This window comes from Echinops telfairi, unplaced genomic scaffold (genome assembly GCF_000313985.2).
Source record: "Echinops telfairi isolate 266 unplaced genomic scaffold, ASM31398v2 ScPeMD7_7439;HRSCAF=8477, whole genome shotgun sequence".
NCBI classification, from domain to species: domain Eukaryota; kingdom Metazoa; phylum Chordata; class Mammalia; order Afrosoricida; family Tenrecidae; genus Echinops; species Echinops telfairi.
In genome coordinates, this window is record NW_022111339.1 from 3,211,831 (window position 1) to 3,231,062 (window position 19,232).

At 42.7% G+C, this 19,232-nt stretch overlaps 1 protein-coding gene across 1 annotated transcript in view; it reads left to right on the forward strand.

Moving 5' to 3' along the window:
* Window positions 1–19,232, forward strand: part of JARID2 (jumonji and AT-rich interaction domain containing 2) — a 273,050-nt gene that overhangs the window by 168,810 nt on the left and 85,008 nt on the right. The gene's annotated exons all lie outside the window — the stretch shown is intronic.

The following is a 19,232-nucleotide window of genomic DNA, read 5'->3' on the forward strand; positions in this document are numbered from 1 at the left end:
AAATTATCCTGCTTTGATTATCCATTGGTTATCAAAAAAATTTGTTACAACTCTGGTAGTGTTTTTGAAAGGAGAGATTTAGTATGAATGTAATTTTACATTAGAGTACTATCTTGGCTAAAATGCACTCTAGTGCAATCCCCCCCACCCCCCTCTACACACACACACACACACACACACACACACACACACACACAACTAAGGGGAATACAGGTGAAAGATGAGTTTTCTACTCCCATAAAAAGTTAAAGTCTCAAATTCTCAGGGGCAAGTTCTATCCATACTTAAAGGATACTTGATGCCACATATTTCTCATGGTCTTAGGAACCAAGACACCACTCCTCTGTCTGTCTCCAGGCGGGTCCCCCCACATTCAACATGCAGATACACCCACATATGTACCTGCCGTGAAGACTGTTATCCATGCTATACCAGGGTTCAAGACAAAATTTCATTTATTTGTAATTAAGAATAAATATTTCACAATGTATAATGACATTGTTTTTGTGATTGATCACTCTGCTTTAATTATGTTCAATTTGTAATATTGAAAATACAGCCTGCATACCAGATCTTTACATTATGATTCATAGCAGTAGCAAAATTACAGTGATGAAGTAGCAACGAAAATAATTTTATTGGGGGGGGGTGGTCACCACCACATGAGGAGCTGTATGAAAGGGTCACAGCATTAGGAAGGTTGAGAACCAGGGGACAGATGTTTAGATGACAGCATAGCTAACAACAAAAAGTAGGTAGGGAAGTAAATGTAGACACCTCAGAGGTGGCTGCTCCAACCCGTTCTGCTGGCCTTATGCACCTACATAGTTGCAAATCCTGATGTTCACGGCTCCCCCCAGGTAGTGGTTAAGTGTAGGGCAGCTAACCCTAAGGTCAGCAGCTCAAAACCACCAGGTGCTCCTAGAGAGAATGATGAGGCAAGGCCTTCTACTCCCATAAAGAATTATTCTCAAAACCCCGCAGGGGCGAAACTGCCCTATGCGGTTGCTATGAGCCAGAATTGACTTGATGACAGTAAATTTATTTTGGCTGCCTTCTGTAGATTTAGAAGCTGTTAGAATTTTCTTTTGCTTCAAGGACTTTAACATGTTAATTTGTGATGCTGCTCAGAATCATAGTTTTGAGAAATTAATAATTTTTGAAGATATATTTTTACTGGTTATAGAATTCTAGATTAAACTCTTTCCTAGTACTTTAAAGACGTGCCATTCATTGTCTTTTGGTTTGTGGTTGTGTTTTTTTGTTTTTTGTTTTTTTTTTTTACTTAATTTCTATTGTTTTCTTCAGCATTACCTAACTTGATGGCAATTCCCATTCAGTGTGTTCTTTATTTCAGATATTGTTTAGCTTGCTTTTGGTGTGTTTATATCAGCAACATGCTCAATGTTGTCATGCTTGGTTATATAGTGGCCCATACATTGTGTTGTTAACCACCTGATCAACAGTATGCTTACAGTAACTGCATGGAGATGAGGCTTTCTGCTTCAGTAAAGATTTGCAGCTTGGGAAACGCAGAGGCATTTCCACTGTCTTACAGGTTCAGTGAGTCAGCATCAACTAAGTGGCAGTGAGTTTTCCTCCTTAATGTTTGGAATAATGTTATAAGAGATGTTTTAATGACCTTGTGTGCTAAGCATTCTTGGTAAGTTTGGCTTTATCTCTTCCAACTGCTTCTTTTTTTAAGTCACAGACAGTATAAATGATACTTTTTTGAGTGCTGTTTTAAATCTTTTAAAAAAACATTTCTTTAAATAGTTTTCAGCTTTATTATGTTATTTAAAAACCGTTTGAAGCTTTTCCAAACATTTCTCGTTTGCTGCTTAGCATGTTTTAAAACGTATTTAGTGTGTTGTTCGATGGCATCATGTTGACTCCCACTCATAGTGACTGCTTTTGGCTGTGTGGAATCGCCTTTAGAGTTTCCTAGGCTGTAATCGTTACAGGAGGAGTAGATTGCAGGGACTTTTCCCCTTGGCAACACTGGATAGGTTTGAGCTGGAGACTCATGGTTGCTGCCAGGCTCCTTTTGTTAAAGGGTTAGGTTTTACCCACTCTTCATGCAAGACCCTTCTAAGTACCGTACATACTCGAGTATAAGCTTGCCTGAATATCAGCCAAGGCACCTACTTTTACCACCAAAAACTGCATTTAAAAATGTATTGACAAAACTCAGTTTATATACAAGCATATACGGTACTTTTCTTTATAGAAGTCTTGTCTATTCTACTTTTGGCCTTGGCTGTTAAGAACAGGCACTACTCCTGACCCTCAAAGCCTTCTGGTGGTATTTTCTCCTGAGCATCTCCTCACACACATGCTGACCATACTTGGTCTGAGACATGGGGGCACACCTGAAGGTCATCTGGACAGAGTTGAGGCAGTGAATTGGGCAGTCCCTGTTTCTGTCCCACAGGGATTATAGCATTGCCTTGTATGGCGTTCACACCGGCTTTCAGTTGTGTCGGGGGGTGGCTAATTCTGTGCCTGTGGCCATTCTGTCTTGGCTAGAGCTAGAAACTCCTGCCCATCTCCCACTGTCCAACGAGAAGAGCCAATGGGAATGTGAGAGACACAGTTACCACAATGTTTGCTCCGAAACGTCACGATTCATAGAGTTGTTACTTAGTTTCATTAGTCATTAAGAAAGAAAAAAGTGAATATACCCAAGTGAACTTTGACCCGATGAAAGAGAATTTCAAAATTAATAAGGAGGCAGTTAACTTGTAAATAGAAAATCTCACTGCAAAATGAAGCCTATACAAAGAGACGTTCTTCTCTTTGAATCTTTAGAAATTCCCAAAGAGGCTGCCTATTAGCAATAACTACCCCCTGGTGACTAGGATACCTTGTGCTAATCTTTACCTTAATCCTTATGAAATACCTGTAAGGTTCTAGTATTCCTCTCTCCTAGCTAAGGAAATTGTGAATCCTGATATGGTTAAAACTTGACAACCTCACATTTCTCATAAGAAGAAGAGTCAGAATTTAAATCCAAAATTTTCATAAAATAAACATGATGCGGGGCTTCAAAAAGTTGGAGGGAAACTTCCGTTATCTTGTAATTCAGTTTGCCACGGACTTTCAGGAGATCCCTTGTGTGTATGGTGGGTTGCCTTATCACCCAAAAACTCACTGTCATCGAGTCAATTCTGATTCATAGTGACCTTACAGGGCAGTGTAGAACTACCTGCCAGGTGGGTTTTGGAGACTCTAACTCTTCATTCAGGTAAGCCCACTCCCGGTGGATAGACAAATTAGAGGCATTCCCTTTGGGCCAGCTCTGGCTTGATGAGCAGAATGTTACCTGGCCCTCAGTCCCACCAAACTCCTTCACTGGGTACTTTGGACAATGCCCAGCCTCTCGTTGCTTTCAGGTGTTAAACCAAATCCACTCCATCTTCTTGTATGGCAGTGCTTATATTTCTTTTATCAAAAATAATTTTCAGTCTAAACCCAGCATAAGACAGAAACGGGGTGGGGGTGGGTGTGGGTGTGGGTGGGTGGGGACTGTAGGTGACCTTGAGCAATTTACATGGGAAAAGAGATCACTTCTGAGAACTAAGTGCCCACAGGCATACCCTACTGCGCATACAGCCTCCTCCCCCAAAGCAGTTGCCTTTACTTGCTGGGAAGTCCACTATTCTGTTTCATGATCTGGGTCCTTGTTCTGCTGCTCCTCTGCTCTCACAGCTGTTTTCTGGATTCACAAGGCTCTCACTGCGCTGGAATTTTGGGTCCAGAGGAGGCACCCCACTCTGGGCTGGTCTTTCCTGGTATTGGCCCTTCTATCTCTCAGAGGGCTCGTTTTATAAGCAGTAGGATAGCATTCCATAGACTCCTGTTAACAATAACTCACAGGTGAATCCTATCAGTATCTCCTCCCACCACCTTCTAACCTAGACCCACAGGAAAAGGTTGTTCGGTGAGGGCTAGAGATTTTGGCCAGAAGAGTCACATGTGGATTTATGTGTCTTCAATGCTAGGAGGATAGGCTGCAGTCTCCATTTGTAGACTTTCCTTATGTTTTTCACCCTGTCATATGCACACGTGTTATTGCAGACAGGATAACCATGACTGAGAGGAGTGATGGGGCAGGATTGCTACTTCTTGATCCGAAATCCCCGCTGGCTCCTAGTGGTCCAGTTTTGCTGGTGGGAGGCAGGGTGTGGAGGGGCAGTGTTCCCTGACCCTTGCACCCGTGATTGTACTTTGTGATCCTGTGTCTGGGGCTATACTCTCCCTGGGTGGAGTTCCCTTCTTTGTTTGCTCCAGGTTCTTTCCCTCCTTGGTTAGTCTCAGACTTGCCTAAGGTAAAGTGAGGCTTATACCATTTATTTTCCTTGGCAGTGTGGCCAAGACCAGGTGCTTTAGCCACCCCTGCCCATGTTCCTGACTTCACTTTTTCCTGGTGCTACTTATAGGTGTGGCCCTGAACTAGAAACCCCCAAATCTCCCAGGAGTGAAGCCCCATGGATACTGCTAACTCATGCACACTCCCTGCAGCGCCATTGTACCTAGAATATAGGGTGGGTTCTTTTTGTTTAATCTCACTCACTACCAGTGAGTCCATTCTGACTTTTCACTAAAAGTGACCCTGTAGAACAGGGAAGAACTGGCCCTGTGGGTTTCTGAGATTGTAACTCTTCATAAGAGTGGAAAGCCTCATGTTTTCCTCCAAAGAGATGGCTGATAGTTCCTAGTTCAGCGTTGCCCACCAAGTGAGCAGGACTCCTTTATGCTAAGATCAGTGTTTGCTGTAGACACCATTGGGTTGGTTCTAACCTACAGAGACTATGTGTACAAGACAGCGAAGTACTGCCGTCCTCATCACTGTTCTTGTGCTTTACCCCGTGGTTGCAGCCACTGTGCCCGTCCATCTCATGGAAGGCCTTTACCTTCACTTTACATGATGCTCTTCTCCAGGGACTGGTATCTCTTGGCAACGTGTCCAAAGGATGTAAGACAGAGTCTAGTGATCTTGGTCTCTAAGGAGCGTTTGGGCTGTACTTCAAGAGAAGATTTGTTGGTGCTTTTGACAGTCCTTGGAATTTTAAATAAATAACCTTTGCCCGCACAATCATTCAAAGGCATTAACTCTTCTTTGGTCCTTATTCAAAGTCCAACTTTCACATGCATATGAGGCAATTGAAAATGGCCTGGGTCAGGTCCACCTTAGTCCTCAAAGTAGCCTCTTTGCTTTTCCACACTCTAAAGAGGTCTTGTGCAGCTAGCAGATTTACCCAATTCAGTAAGTTGTTTGATCTCTTAACTGATGCTTCTGTGAGCATTGCTTGTGGATCCAAGTAAGGGGCAGGAGACCGGGTTACTACTAGGTTAGTAGTCAAGCACAAATTGTTTATGGCATCATAGGTACGATAGATTGGTACATGAGATTTTCATGGTATGTGAGATTGTCAAAAGACCAGAGTGGTTCTGGGCCCAGCTTTCACCTTGGATTCAAGTGTGTATGTATGTGTATGCATGTCTGGCTGCCTCCTGAACATAAAAGGCTTCATCCTTGTTCTGACTTAAGGCAAACAGAGGGAAACTTAGTCCTTCGGAGAACCTCAGAATTTGGTGTGATTTTACGTAGGCCTACAACTAGACCTTTGAGTGGAAACCCAAAAGGAGGATAAGGAGCAATAAGATTCTAGAACCATACAGACCAATGCTGAACCCTAGTCTAGCTTGTAACCCCTTGTGGAAGAAGTGGTCCTCTAAAAGAGTTCAGTCTTTGCATGTTAATGGTGGCTGGTTCCAGCAGTATGTCCACCACGGTTATAAGTGCTTGGCCTATTTTCTCATTTAATTCTTACTTTTGAATAGGCCCTTTTATCATCTATCCTACTTTTCTCGATGAGGAAACCAGAGGCACAGAGTACTTAAACTTGTCAAGAAGATAACACTACTGGCATATACAACATGATACCAACTCCTTTGGTACAGTGAAGAACCACTGGTGGATATTGATGATGTAAAGAAAAGAGTTGTGTGTTTGTAGTTTGATCACAATAATTGAATAGTGTGATTCCATGGTAGGATACAGTAGGTCGAGGCCTCAAGGAAGGAACTATTCTTTCATGAATGTCTGTTAGTAATTTTCCAGGTTTGTACATCTGTGAGTTAGGCCTCAAGTGCTCACCTCAAGGTCAGTGATTCAAATGTACCAGTCACTCCTGGGAGAAAGATGGTGCTTCTGGACCCCTGTGAAGATTTGTCGTCTTTGAAACCCTATAGAAGATGACTGAGAATTAGAATCAACTCAGTGGCAGTGGGTTTTGGTAGCTTGAGGAGGATCTTAAAAGAAATAAATAGAGCCTGATTTTGTGCTGCAGGAAATCCCCATTCTGGGGCGAAAGGCCAAGAAGTAGATAATTTGTGGCACAGTGTGGAGAGAGCCACAGAGAAGGGCATGATACGCCTGTAGGAAGCCGTGTGTGATGTTGAGACTGTTTCAGTGTGGTGACAAACGCACATCACCCCTAATCCCCCCACCCCACTTGGGGAGGGTGTGTGTGTGTGTGTGTGGAAGGAGGAGAGTCTTCTTGTCACGCTCTGGTGGAATCGGTTATGTAAGTCTTATTTGACTTTTCTGACCATACACTGGGGCCACCAGCTGCCCGGCTGTTTGCCAGAATAATGCAGAGGCAGGCTCAGGGCCTGGGGCTTGAGCCCACCTTGTAGCTGGTTTGGGTGTTGTTCATGATTTGACGAGCAGCTTGGGTGCTGGGCTGTGCCCAGAGGATGAGACAGCTTCTTGAGACCTGCAGAGCAAGAAGGAATAAGGGCCAGGGCTGGTGAGGTTGTGCCTACTGGTAATTGTGTGTGTGTGTGTGTGTGTGTGTGTTGGGGGTGGTGTGATTGGGGTGGGGTGGGGCGCGGGCAACCTGAAGTGGATCTCTGTGCTTTGGAGGTAGTCTTGTCTCGTCTCAGGGATATACAGGGCCTAGGAAAGAGGGCAAGATTTCTTTACTAATGTTGCTTTACCAGTCCTAGTGAACTTTGAGGTACAAAGGTTGGTTGATGTTTCCAAAGTGACATGCATGGTTGTTGGGGGACAAGAGGAGGCTCCAGTTCAGTATTTGGATTTGAGGAGAGATCTGCTTTCTGGTGGTTGGTTTATAGAATCGCTCTTGCAATGATAGCGTGGTACCCCCTGAAGTCCCTTCTTCACATTTCCCTGGGTTTGGGAACCACCATGTTGGTGGCAGTGCCTGCCGGTCAATGCTTGGCTGCTGTCCTGAACAGTGGTGGTGACTACCACCTCTATTGCTCTCCATGAGAGAAAAATGTGGTAATTCGAGTCCATAAAGATTACAGCCTTGAAACCCCATGGGGCAGTTCTGCTGAATCCTTTAGGGTTGCTGTGAGCTGGAGTCAGCTGGTGGGCAACTGCTTTTTTATTTTTGTGTTTTAGTTTATTGGTGTTTCTGAACTAACTCGGTGCAGGAATCTTCTTCCTGCTAGATGGCTAGAGATCTTTGTGGCTATTGCCTTCCTAAGAGGCTGGTGTGCGAAACATAAAGCGCGGGGCCTCATTGGGAATCTGTTGCCCCCTACAGGCTTTACCTCTTGCCTGGGATGCCTGGGATTCAATTGATACTGGTTTTGCTGACGAAGAATTTGTAGACATTAGTAGGAACAAGCTTCTATTTCCATAATGTGCTGGCAAGCCATCTGGCTCCTGCACCACATTGATTTGTTCAGAGAAAATGGCTAGAACTTCATTTGTGGACGATTTTATTACTGCTGTGGCCATTTCTTTTCTTTCTCAGATGGAGATCAGATTGCAGTAGTATCACTTCTACATCTCCTGCAAATTATGGTCTAGCATGCTTTGTGGTTGCCATGGAAACGGCTGGATACTAGTTTCTTCTTCCTCTAGCACGGCTTCCCGTGAATGTCTGTCATGTGCTTTTACCCTCCTTACCCCTCCTCTCCCACAAAGACACATCTAACCAACTCACTGGCATTTTTCAGTAGCCTCAGAGCCTCCTAGAAATGTTTTTTTTATTTTTTTATCAGAGTTTAGGTCGTGGTGAGGTCTCACTAGAGTGAATGTTCCAGACGTCTCATGTGAACGAGTGGCAGAGTACATGCTGCCTTTGTGGGTGTGGAGTCACCTCTCTTGTGAAGGAGATGGTGGCCATTGTAGTGTCATTTGTGGTTTGCATGTGAGTGCTTCTCTGGGTGTTGTTAGACATGCCTTTTAATGCAGCTTGTTCCTGGGTGCTACTACCTCAGTTGGCTTCTGTGTTAGGCTGGGTTTTCTAGAGAAACAAATCCAGTGACATTCAGACGTGCGTGAAAGAGCTGTCTATGGAGAAGTAATTATCTAGAAAAGATCCCAGCCCAGTCCAACTCTACTATCAGTTCCTCTTCAGACTCATGCAGCCACATGCAATGATGCAGAATGTGGGACTATCTCAGGCCAGTGAGTGCAAAATCTTGTAGATCCAATGGTGGTGGAAACACTACGGGGCTCTTGCAGGTCTCAGAGTGGCCTGGTAGCAGGAAGGTGAAGTCAGAGACAGAAGGGGAGGTTCCCAGGGCACTCCTTAAGAGAAGACCACGCCCACAAGCCGGTGTCATCAGGCACTGACCTGATTGACAGGTTGAGTGCCACCCCTACACTTTAATACATCTTTGAGTTGACATGAATTATTTATGTAACTACCACAGCTGCTGTTTTGACTAAGGTAGGAACAGAGTGGTCCTTGTTACTACCCACCCCTCTCTCCTTACCAGTCTCCTTCTTCTGTAGCCCTCATTGCTACATTTGAGATGGTATTGGTGGTTGACTGGAGTGATCTTAAAGTATCGGTTAAATAGAGACATTTGCAACCCAAAGGACTGACTTAGGACAAGGTTTTGGCTCATTTCTATAATAAATAAAAACACCAGGAAAAATACATTTTCTTTTACTTTTGGGTTAATATTTGTGATTTGCAAAGACAGAATCCTTAAGGAATTTAATCCTTCCCGAACACCTTGCGGGATTGTCCCACCACATTCCACAGTATTGGTGTAGAATGGACCTCACCAACATGAGGGGGCTTTCAGAAGTTTGTGGGGAATATGCCATTATCTTAACTCCATTTTCCCACACGCATTCTGGAGGTCCCCGTGTTTAACTTTCCTGTATGTGTTTGGGTGGGACTGGCATGGCTGATTGGCCCTGCTCTGACTCTGCCCCCTTGTTCACACTGAACGCTTTGGACCAAAGTACCCCTGAGAGATGGGGCTAGTCCTGGGTCCAATAGCTGTTTATAGGCTTTTGAGAAAGTAAAAAAATTCTAAGAGTGGCCAAATAAGTGGATGGAAAGGCAATCTATATAGTCAGTTTTCTGAACCATCATGGAAGCAGTTTTGTGCTTCTATGTTTGAAGTATTAGCTATATTTGCCTTGTTTAAATTGGTTAGGTGAGACCAGAGGAACTTTTTGTGACAGTAGTGTAGTAGCTGGCTTCAATACATTTGTGGAAATATTTCATTATCTTTAATTCCATTTCAGTGATCTTTTTGAAGTGTCCCTGCCCTCTGATTTCCTACCCCTCCCCTGTGCTCCCACCCAAAGGTGGTTCTCCCTCCCTCTTTATCTTCCTCTGACTACATGAGTATTCCATCAGATAAGTACCTGTGTGTTCATAAACCAGACTGTACCGTATGCACTTTTTATTACTCCTCAGGGCCTCCCTAGGACATCTGATTAGGACATGAGGGTAGTTTCATTGCAGGTTCTGGAGTCCTCCAGTTGTAGCACAGGGTCACTGAATTGCCATCTTTAATTGGTGACACCAAGAGAAGAGAAGCAAAGGTAGAAGCCTTCCTGTCTGGAGTCTGTGGATGTCACTCTTTATTGGTGTCAGCTTATGGTGGACTTCATTCTTTTGACTCGTTACAGCAAGTCTGTGGTGAAATATTCTCTTAAAAGCACAGAGATAGGTATATCTAGCACTTGTTATCTGAGAAAAGAATTTGGTTTATTTGCTGATTTGGATTTTTTTTAAAATGAAAAATACCACATAATCAACCATAATGTTATTTCCTGTCATCTACCTATGAGAAGGCTTTAAAAAAATCATGGAAAAATGGAATAGGAAGACTGGGCATTTCCTGTTTATGGGAAATGTAGATTAGGAAAAATTGAAAAACAAAGCCATGCTTTGAAAGTGAGCGTTCTACTTCCTGCTTTGTGGATTTGGTTTCCGATAGACAGTATATACTTGAGTATAAGCCGAACTTTTCAGCACAATTTTTAATGCAGTTTTTGTGATAAAATTAGGTGCCTCAGTGGATATTCGGGTCAGCTCATATTCGAGTATATATGGTATGTTAAAATGGATGGAGAGGCCTTTTTAGATTGATCTGCTTTCATATGAAGTGCTGTTCTGAGACTACAGCAGTATCGTACAATGGGTACTTGGTTAAGTAAAGTAAGTAGTTTCTCTGATAGTTTTACTGCAAAAGGATTCTAGGCAAACATCACTGATGTTAGTTGCTGTTGATGGAGTTGACTTCCTTCATATACACTGACTGTAGCACAGTCTGATCCTGCACCATTTTCAGGCATTGGTCTACTTGAGTACCCTTTAACCCAGGACACCCATCTTCTAGCATTATACTGCATGATAATTTGCTGTGGTCTCCAGAGTGTTCATTTTGGAAGTTGTTCAACAAGTCCTTTTCTTACCCTTTTAGTCTGCAAGTGCCACTGAACTCTGTCTACCATTGGTGATCCTGCTAGTATTTGAAGCACCAGTGGTTTATAGCTTCTAGCATAGACTGTCCGCTTAAAATGCCCAGTAATGCTAATCATCTCCACTCGAGCAATTTTAAAAGCAGCATCTTACAGCACTTGAGCTCATTGCAGCAGCAACAGGAGAACATATTAGTTTGAGATCACCTCCTGTTTTCAAAATGAGAACTCTAGGGCTTAAAAAAGAGGGCTCATAATTAGAAGGCTTATTAATGCTTGAAATGGCATGTGACCAAAATGTACAGTAATCTTTTAGTTGTTAATGGATTGTCACATTGATTTTGACTCATAGTAACCTTTCTCCTGTGACAGAATAGCATTTACCACATAGGGTTTTCTATGTTGTAATCTACGTAGGCAAGAGTTATGTTGCTCAGAGAGGTTAAGTTTCTTGAATGCTAATAGGCCTTTGATTTGAACCCACCCAGTGGTTCAAGGATGTGGCAGTGTGCGTCTTTAAAAATGACAGCCTTGCAAACCCTCTGAGGAAATTCTGCTCTGCCCTTTGATGTCATTAAAAGCCAGGGTTGAGTCCATGGCAACACATTGTGGTTTCATCTCTGTGGGGAACAGATTGCCAGGTCTTTCTCCCCAGAGCTGCTTTCAACTGTTGGGTTAGGAGCTGAGCGCCAAAGGCTCGTGCTGTCAGGCTCCTCCACCATTTCTAGACAACCAAAATAGAAATGTCTCTTAAAAGAAACTCACCTGCTGTGTATGTTGGGAAGTGGTGAGAAGGACTGGAAGAAGCAGGTAAGACAAATGCAGCCAGAGATCTGGCAATGATTGATTGTAGATCAGCTGATGGCAGACCTGGATTGTGAAGGGTGGCTGACCACTTGGTTAGGAAGGGGTTACAGAATAAGTACCTAGTTGAGTAGTGCCAGCCTATTCTTTTACTTCTGTACTTCATTGTAGTAGATCACAATTGTAGTCTCCAACACCAGACCCCCAAATAGTTATACCTTGTCACTTTCTTCTCCACTGGTTGACATCCTAGCCTTTTGATTGTGGGGGATAGATGCTGACCCAGTCAGTTTTAAGTCTGACAGGAACAGGAGTGCCATCAACTTGTTTCAGGACTTTTCCTGTGTTGAGCTTTGACAAATAAGGTTCTTCACCCTGCTGAGCTGATAGTCTCATCTTCAGTGTGAGCAGGTTTTATGGGAGCATCTTAATGGACTAGGCCCCATTTGAGGAACAGCTCTCAGGACAGAATGATCGTGGTCAAGATAACACTTGTAAAGACAAAAGTGAGTAAACAACATGATCATTGGTGAAAGCTTGTGAAACCAACATGATTTTACCTTAAGGGTCAAATGGTTTTGCAGTGTGCCATTTCACAAAGTTAACGGAAATTGAACCACATTTTCTAATTACAGTACTAGAAATGGGAACTCTGACGTAGTGAGTTACACAGGAAGTCAACAGTTTGAACTCACCAGTAGCTACATGGGAAAATGACGAGACTCTGCCCCTATAAAGATTTACAGCTTCAGAAAAGCTACGCAGGATCGATATGAATTGGAATTGACTTAGTGGCTGTGGGGTTTTGGTCTAATAGAAATCAGAGTGTAATATTAACACTATAGTCAGGACTTTAAACAGATGCAGTAAAGAGATTTTATTATAGCACAGGTGACCCCTTGGGGTGCAATGAGGATACTAAGGACCATACTATTTGGAGAACAGTTGACCCTTGAACAACATTGGTTTGAATTGTACAGACCCACCCACTGATACAAAGATTTTATTCCATAAATATATTGGAAATATTTTTGGAGATTGGTGACATTTTGCAAGAAAGCAAACGGACCAAGTAGCCTAGAACTAAGAAAAATTTGCATAGCAATTCTTCAAATACATAGATACAAGCTTAGTTTATTACTATTATTTTCTGCCATAAAAGTTATACAAATTTATTAGAAAAAGTTAAAACTAAAATTTACATACACAAAAATATGGCACCATTTTCAGTCAAGAGAAATGTGAAAAAGCTAAGAAAGTTGTGATAACTCCTAACTTCATGTAATTCACTGTAGTGTCCACCATACTACTGTACTGTACTGTGCTGTGCAGTTACATCTTCGCCCTGCTGCTCTCTCAGCAAGCCCAAGTGTTCAGCTATCTCTGTGTGCACGTCTGTGTCTCCATGAAACTACATATCACAGTATAAAGTGGTTCCTTGTGGTTCTTGCATACTTTCCATTGTGTGTGGTACAATAACGTAAACCTTGAATAGCACCATGGAACCCATACAGAGTGCTGCTGCTGGTGGTGTAGCTGCTCCCAAGAAGCAAGGAAAAGTCATGACATTTTGGATTGCTTGATATATGCCCTTTGTTGAGGTCTGCAGCTGTGATTGCCTTCCATTTCAAGATATGTAATCCAGCATGTAAGGAACATGTCAAAAATAGAAAAGGAAATTTGTGAAACCATAGCCCTGATGCCATTATTGGGTAAGCACTGCACTGATAACTGTAAGGTTGGTGGTTCAAACCCAACTCTACAGGAGAAAGATGAGATTCTCTGCCCCTCCTAAAGATATACTGCCGTGGAAACCTTATGGGTCAGAATTGACTCATGACTGTGGTGTTTGTTTTTGGGTTGGGTTGCCAGCAGGTGTTAAAACCTTGCACTTGTTGCCAAATTCTCTTTGATTTTTAATTGAATTGTAACTTTTATGTGGGTTCAGTATAATGTTATATACAAAATACAGGTTAACTGCTTATGTTATTGACAAGGCTTCTTATCAACAGTATAGAGTATTAGTAGCTAAGTGTATGTGCCAATTTTCTGTGAGGAGATGGGGATCAGTTCTCCTAGCCCCCATGTTGATCAAGAATCAGCCCATGTTGACCAAGAGTCAATTGTACTACCCATGATATCATTGTTTTTTTCTGTAACAATGTTATTGTTATTTTTGATCTCTTGAAACCCATGGGCACTGTTATTCATGGTAAGTTTTATATATATATACTTCATATTTCTTCAAGTAATAATAACTTCAAGTTCTGTGTAAGACTACTGAATGACCTATAATTTTGGTCAGATGACTGCAGAACCTGGAAAAGCTGCTGCTGTTATTGATGCATAACATTGCAATGGGTCTTTTTATATAAATATGAATATATACATATATATAATTTGAATTTTTGGAAACTTTAGCTGTGCTGTCAACTTTGGAAAAGTATCCCAGTTGTACCGTGCTGAGTTGGCATTGTACAGAAATTAACAGCCATATTGGTCTAGAAACGTTAAACTTATTTTTTTTCCCCATTTGTACAGGGGTAACGCACTGTATTAAATATGTAAGGTCTTATCTACATGGGTTTGATTACAGAAACTAATAAAGTATTCTCTAAATAATGAAGGAAAAGAAAAAAAAACTACTGAATGTTCAAGCCAACACAATACTGATCCAGAGACTGCTGAGCTCTTAAATTAGCTAGGAAGGGGTGGTCAGTTAAAATATGTGTTTGCTTCCATCTCAGGCGCAGAATGTATTTTTCTAATCTAGGAAATAGGATCCAGGGTCAAAGATTCTTTCCACTTAGCCATAAGCTACTGCCAGGCGGGTACCACATAAAAAAGTATTGCAGCCAGTTAAGTGCTAAACCAAACAGTGGTTTCTACAGTTGTAATAGATGGTTTCCAAATTTGGTGGAAAGATGGAAATTGAGCTTGTGGGAACCCCCTTACAAGAATAAGAATGCACATTTAGAGTTTGGGAGGCATCTCATGGCCCTGTAATGGCTGGGTTAATATGAACAAGGCCGGATTGTTCCCTGCAAATGAATCACTTCCAACTTGTCTCCCTACTTGGTGAATTAATCAGAGCTAACAAAGCTATTGATAAATAGGCCTGTCATTTTACTCTAGTCTTGTAGGGTCACTATGAGTTGGTATTGACGCAATGGCAGTGAGTTCCTTTGGTTTTCAGTGGAGAGAGGGAATTTTTGATACAAGTTTACATGTGTTTTCATTTTAATCTGATCAGCTGGTAAAACTAGATTTTTTAGGATATTGGTTTTAGGAACCAATGGAAAAACTGTCACAAGGGTGGGGGGGCACGTCAAATTGAATTTTGGAGAGTCACACTAAGTGCTAGTTTTCTACCTGCATGTTGTCTAATTCTGAGCCTCTGTTGTCTTGGGGTCTAAATTAGGCATCTTTAATAGTATTACCCCATTTTTGTTGAATTATAGATGGGAACTTGTGGTAGGTAGTTACATAATCTGTTGTCAATTTGAAACTAAGAGTGAAGGGGTTGAGTTTATACCCTATCGATCAGGCCACAACTTGGCGTCATTGCTTGTGTTGCATGAGTCTGAACAGGAATTTATAGATTGGTATTGGACATTTGGGCTAATATTGGACTTACGGACTTGATCTGGTCTGGTCTGGGATATTTTTTCAATATTCAGTTGCTCATTCTTAATATGAATGCATCTGGATTTGTTTCTCTAGTCATCCCATACTACCAGAGAACTCCATTTGGATAAAAGAATCCTTTTATTGACAGGAGGTATCAGAAGTGAGGATACCCCAATTCCCACTTCCCCAAGTACATTTTTATTGGTCTAAGAGATGTTGAGAATGAATCGGATGGAATCTGGTCGTAGTTTCTTATGTGATGTGTTAAAGCTTTTGGGGTTTTGCCTGTGGCTGTAATCCCAGTTGGAGGGGGGCTTGCTGCTATGCTGATAGAAAGGATTATGGTGGGATTAAGTCCGCACCTTAGTGGAGGATGTGAAACAAGTCACAACCCTTTGTTTCCTTGAGTGTGGTCTGAGAGGCCACCTTGTCTCCCTCAGAGTCATCACTGAAGCAGAGAATTTGGAAAGAGATCCCAGGACCATGGGAGGTAGAGCCACCAATGTGGAATGTTCAAGATCTCTGTAAAATGACAGAGGCGAGACCCAGAGGCAACAAACAGAGACCATGGCAAGGAGACCATGGGACAGAGCAAAGGAACCGGGCCAAGACCAGAGACCCAGGCAAGGAGACCATGAGAATGCAACAAAAGAGCAGCCCTGAAGCACAGTATAGCTCAGATTCAGAAGGTTTTTATGTTTGTTTGTTTTTTTCCTTGAAGAATTTCTGAGAAATACTGGATGCTAAGTCCAAAGTGATTCAACAAATATGACACACAAGAACCAACAATGCCCTGGGGATCATGAGAGAGAAGTACACTTCGAAAATCTGCTACCAGAAATAACAGAGAAGAAAATCTCTATTAGCAGTGTAAAGTTGTTTTATTGGGGAATAATGCACTTTGAGCTGGGCAGTGCTTAAATGAAAACAGAGTTTTCCAACCTTTAAGTGGTAGTGGTGGGTCTGTATATGAGTGGGTGCTAAAAAAGTTCTTGGGAAAATAGAATTGAAGATACGGAATGTATCCATGGACTTTTTGAAACCCTTTTGTGTAAGAGAAGGTGCCCTGTGTGGCGGTGTAGGTTATGTTTTGGGCTGCTAACCACATTGTCAGCAGTTTGAAACCACCAGCTTCTCCTCCGGAGAAAGATGAGGCTTTCTGCTCCGATAAAGATTTACAACCTTGGAACCCCAAGGGCACTTTGACTCTGAGTCATTATGAGTCAGAATAGACTTGAAGGCAGTAGGTTTGGTTTTGTGCATGGAGAGCAAAGGAAGTGTGGAGGCTGGTTGAATACTTGTTGTTGATAAGAGCTGCTTCAGCTTGAAGTCCTTTGAAAAGTGAGCGGCAGGCCTTTGGGAAGGAATTAGTTAATAGTGCATGATTCTAGTCATGGGGCACTTTGTTCCCCACCTTTTGTGTTAGGGGCCTGCAGGCTGGCCCCATCATTCTTACTCTGACACCAGTGCCTCTAGGGTGAAACTTTCCTGTTTCAAGGAGGATTGGTTTTGGAAATCGATAGTCCTTTCTTCCCGTTCTCAAGGTGCCTGGGTGCACCCAGACTTCTAAACTGTGTTCTCTTTACTGCCCAAAGCCACCATTATACCTGAACTAGTGCCTTTCAGAGAGGTGCAAACCTCACAGTCACCTGCTTGGTTTGTTAAAAAGACTGTGTGTGTGTGTGTGTGTGTGGGGGGGGTGGTGGAGAGTGGCCCCCTCCTTATAACCTGTGCTTATTTTGCTTTCTGTTTTGGATTCTAAAGAAAACCTTTGCTCAGACCAGCCGGAAAAGCTTGGTACAGATCCATCAGTGTGCCCTTCCTTGATCCTAGGAGTTTTGTATTTTGTCCCAAGGCAACAAGTATCCTCTTTTTTTTTTTTTTTTTTTTTGAGACTTAAATAGTTCCTTCTTTTACTTGTGCCAGAAGGAGAAGAGCAATAATTCCTTTCGTTTGTACACTCATCATTAGCTGCATGCACACACGTGTCCTTCGCCCCACCCTCACCTCCTTTTCCTGGGTGGAGTTTCTGCTTAGATAGCTGCTTGTGTGCAGTGTGTCATACTTAAGGGCATGCCTTCGGAGTGAGAGCATTTTCTTGCTGTAAACAGCTCTTCACAGCGATTGAATCTTGGGCATCCCTAGGCAAGTGATGATGTACGCTGGCTTTCCTTGTATGTGTGTAAGATGATTCTTGGCCTTCTCTTGGCTGTATACTGCACAGTGTTTCCTTGGCCAGGTGGAGGGACCCACAAGCCCACACCCACACCAGTAGAGGATTCCTAATACTTTCCTTAGATTCTTTCTCAGTTCTGGGGAGGAGAATTTGAAGACAGTAGCATTTCCCTGCATGTTCTTTCTCATGTTATACTTAGTGTTCATGGGTGACAGTCTAGCTGATGAGCAGACAAAAATCTAATATGTATCACATCACCCCCTTTTAATGATTGTAGTAGGTAGGTGTTCAGAATTTTCCCCTTCATAGAGTTCCAGAGAGAGAGAGAGAGAGAGAGAGAGAGACACACACACACACACACACACACACACACACACAACAGGCGAAGGGGTTGAGAATGTGTTTGTGCAAATATAAAATATGCTAGCACACCGCATTCTTTCCTTAAATTAACATGTTTAATTTATTACCTGGACAGAGGACCTACCCATAAAGTACATGCACCCCCATAAGCTTATCCCCGTCTTTCACTCTGGTTTTTTGTACCAAGCTAGTTGTGTTTTAGATTATTGGAGTAGCTGCCCCTTAATGCATATGATTCCTGCTACTTGTCATGTTTGCTCTGCAGGGTAGTTCCATGTACCCATCCATGACTTATGTTTTAATATTGACTGTAGTGCTTGTAGTCTTGATGCTTTTTAGGATTTGGGTAGGTTGTCCTTGAGTGCTGTGTAAAGATGAGGGTGGGGCCAGGTGCCTGGAAGAACTGAAAGGGAGAGAAATGTAAACCCAAACCAAAAAACCCTCAATATTGTTGCAATGATAATTTTAGGACCCTGTTTTTACCCAAAACGAAACCACCCAGAGTGTTGGAAGGGACTAGATTGATACACTATAGCCATGAACTCCCAAGACCTAGCAATAAATGATCTCTTTCCAAAGATTTATCCCAGTGCAGGTCACAGAGCGACCCTGTAGGACCAGCTAAGATTCAGATAAGGCCTCTCTCCCACCTGTTTTAGGAGAGTTTTCGAGACTACATCTGTTTATAGGATTAGAAGGTCCTGCTTTCTCCCATGGATCCTACTGGTGGTTTCAAACTCTGAACCCTGCAGACCGCAGCCCAGTGCATCACTAGGGCTTCTAAAATGGGTTTAAAAGATGCCTTCTTTTACCCAGGTAGGGAAAGAAGTGCCAACATCAGCATCAGTTGTCCGGGGTGATTCTTGTGAGGCTGGGTCCGACATGCCTCTGCCCTCTAGCCTTTCCGAATAGATGTCAACTGTTCCTCTGACTGCACTCTCTACCTTTCAGCTGGCTTTGATAATTCATTGTAATGGCCACACAATTCATAGACCATACTCAAAATGATGGGTTACAGAAGATTACAGTTCAGGAATAGAAAGACTCAAGTTTTTCAGGCTGCTCTTTCAGCCGGGTAAGTTTCTTAGCAGTGCTTGAAAGCCAAATACAGCTCACTGGTCCTCATCACAGCTGAGTGGCCTACGGGTCTCTTCCCTATTTGGTTGGCATTGTTAACAAAGCTCTTCAAGAGTTGCCAATAAATGCTATAGGTGTGCCACTACATTGTAAGCATCAGCTTCACAGGGCTTTGTTCTAGCTCAGTGGGTCAGCAAACTAAACTCACTCTTTAAGTACCTGGGTCACCCCACTCCACAAGCCTGGAATGGAAGTCCACTGCTCCGTTCATGGTCCTGCCACTGTGGTTTCTTTGCTGCTCCTCCACTGCCTCTCTGTGTACAGCTTTCTGTGCCCGCATTGGGAAGGCTTTTTAAGGGAACATCACTTAAAACCAAAAAAGGGTTTAAGGAAACATCACTTAAAACCAAAAAATTTTACTGGGATGGTAAAATTGACCAAACCCCACGCATGCACGTACCC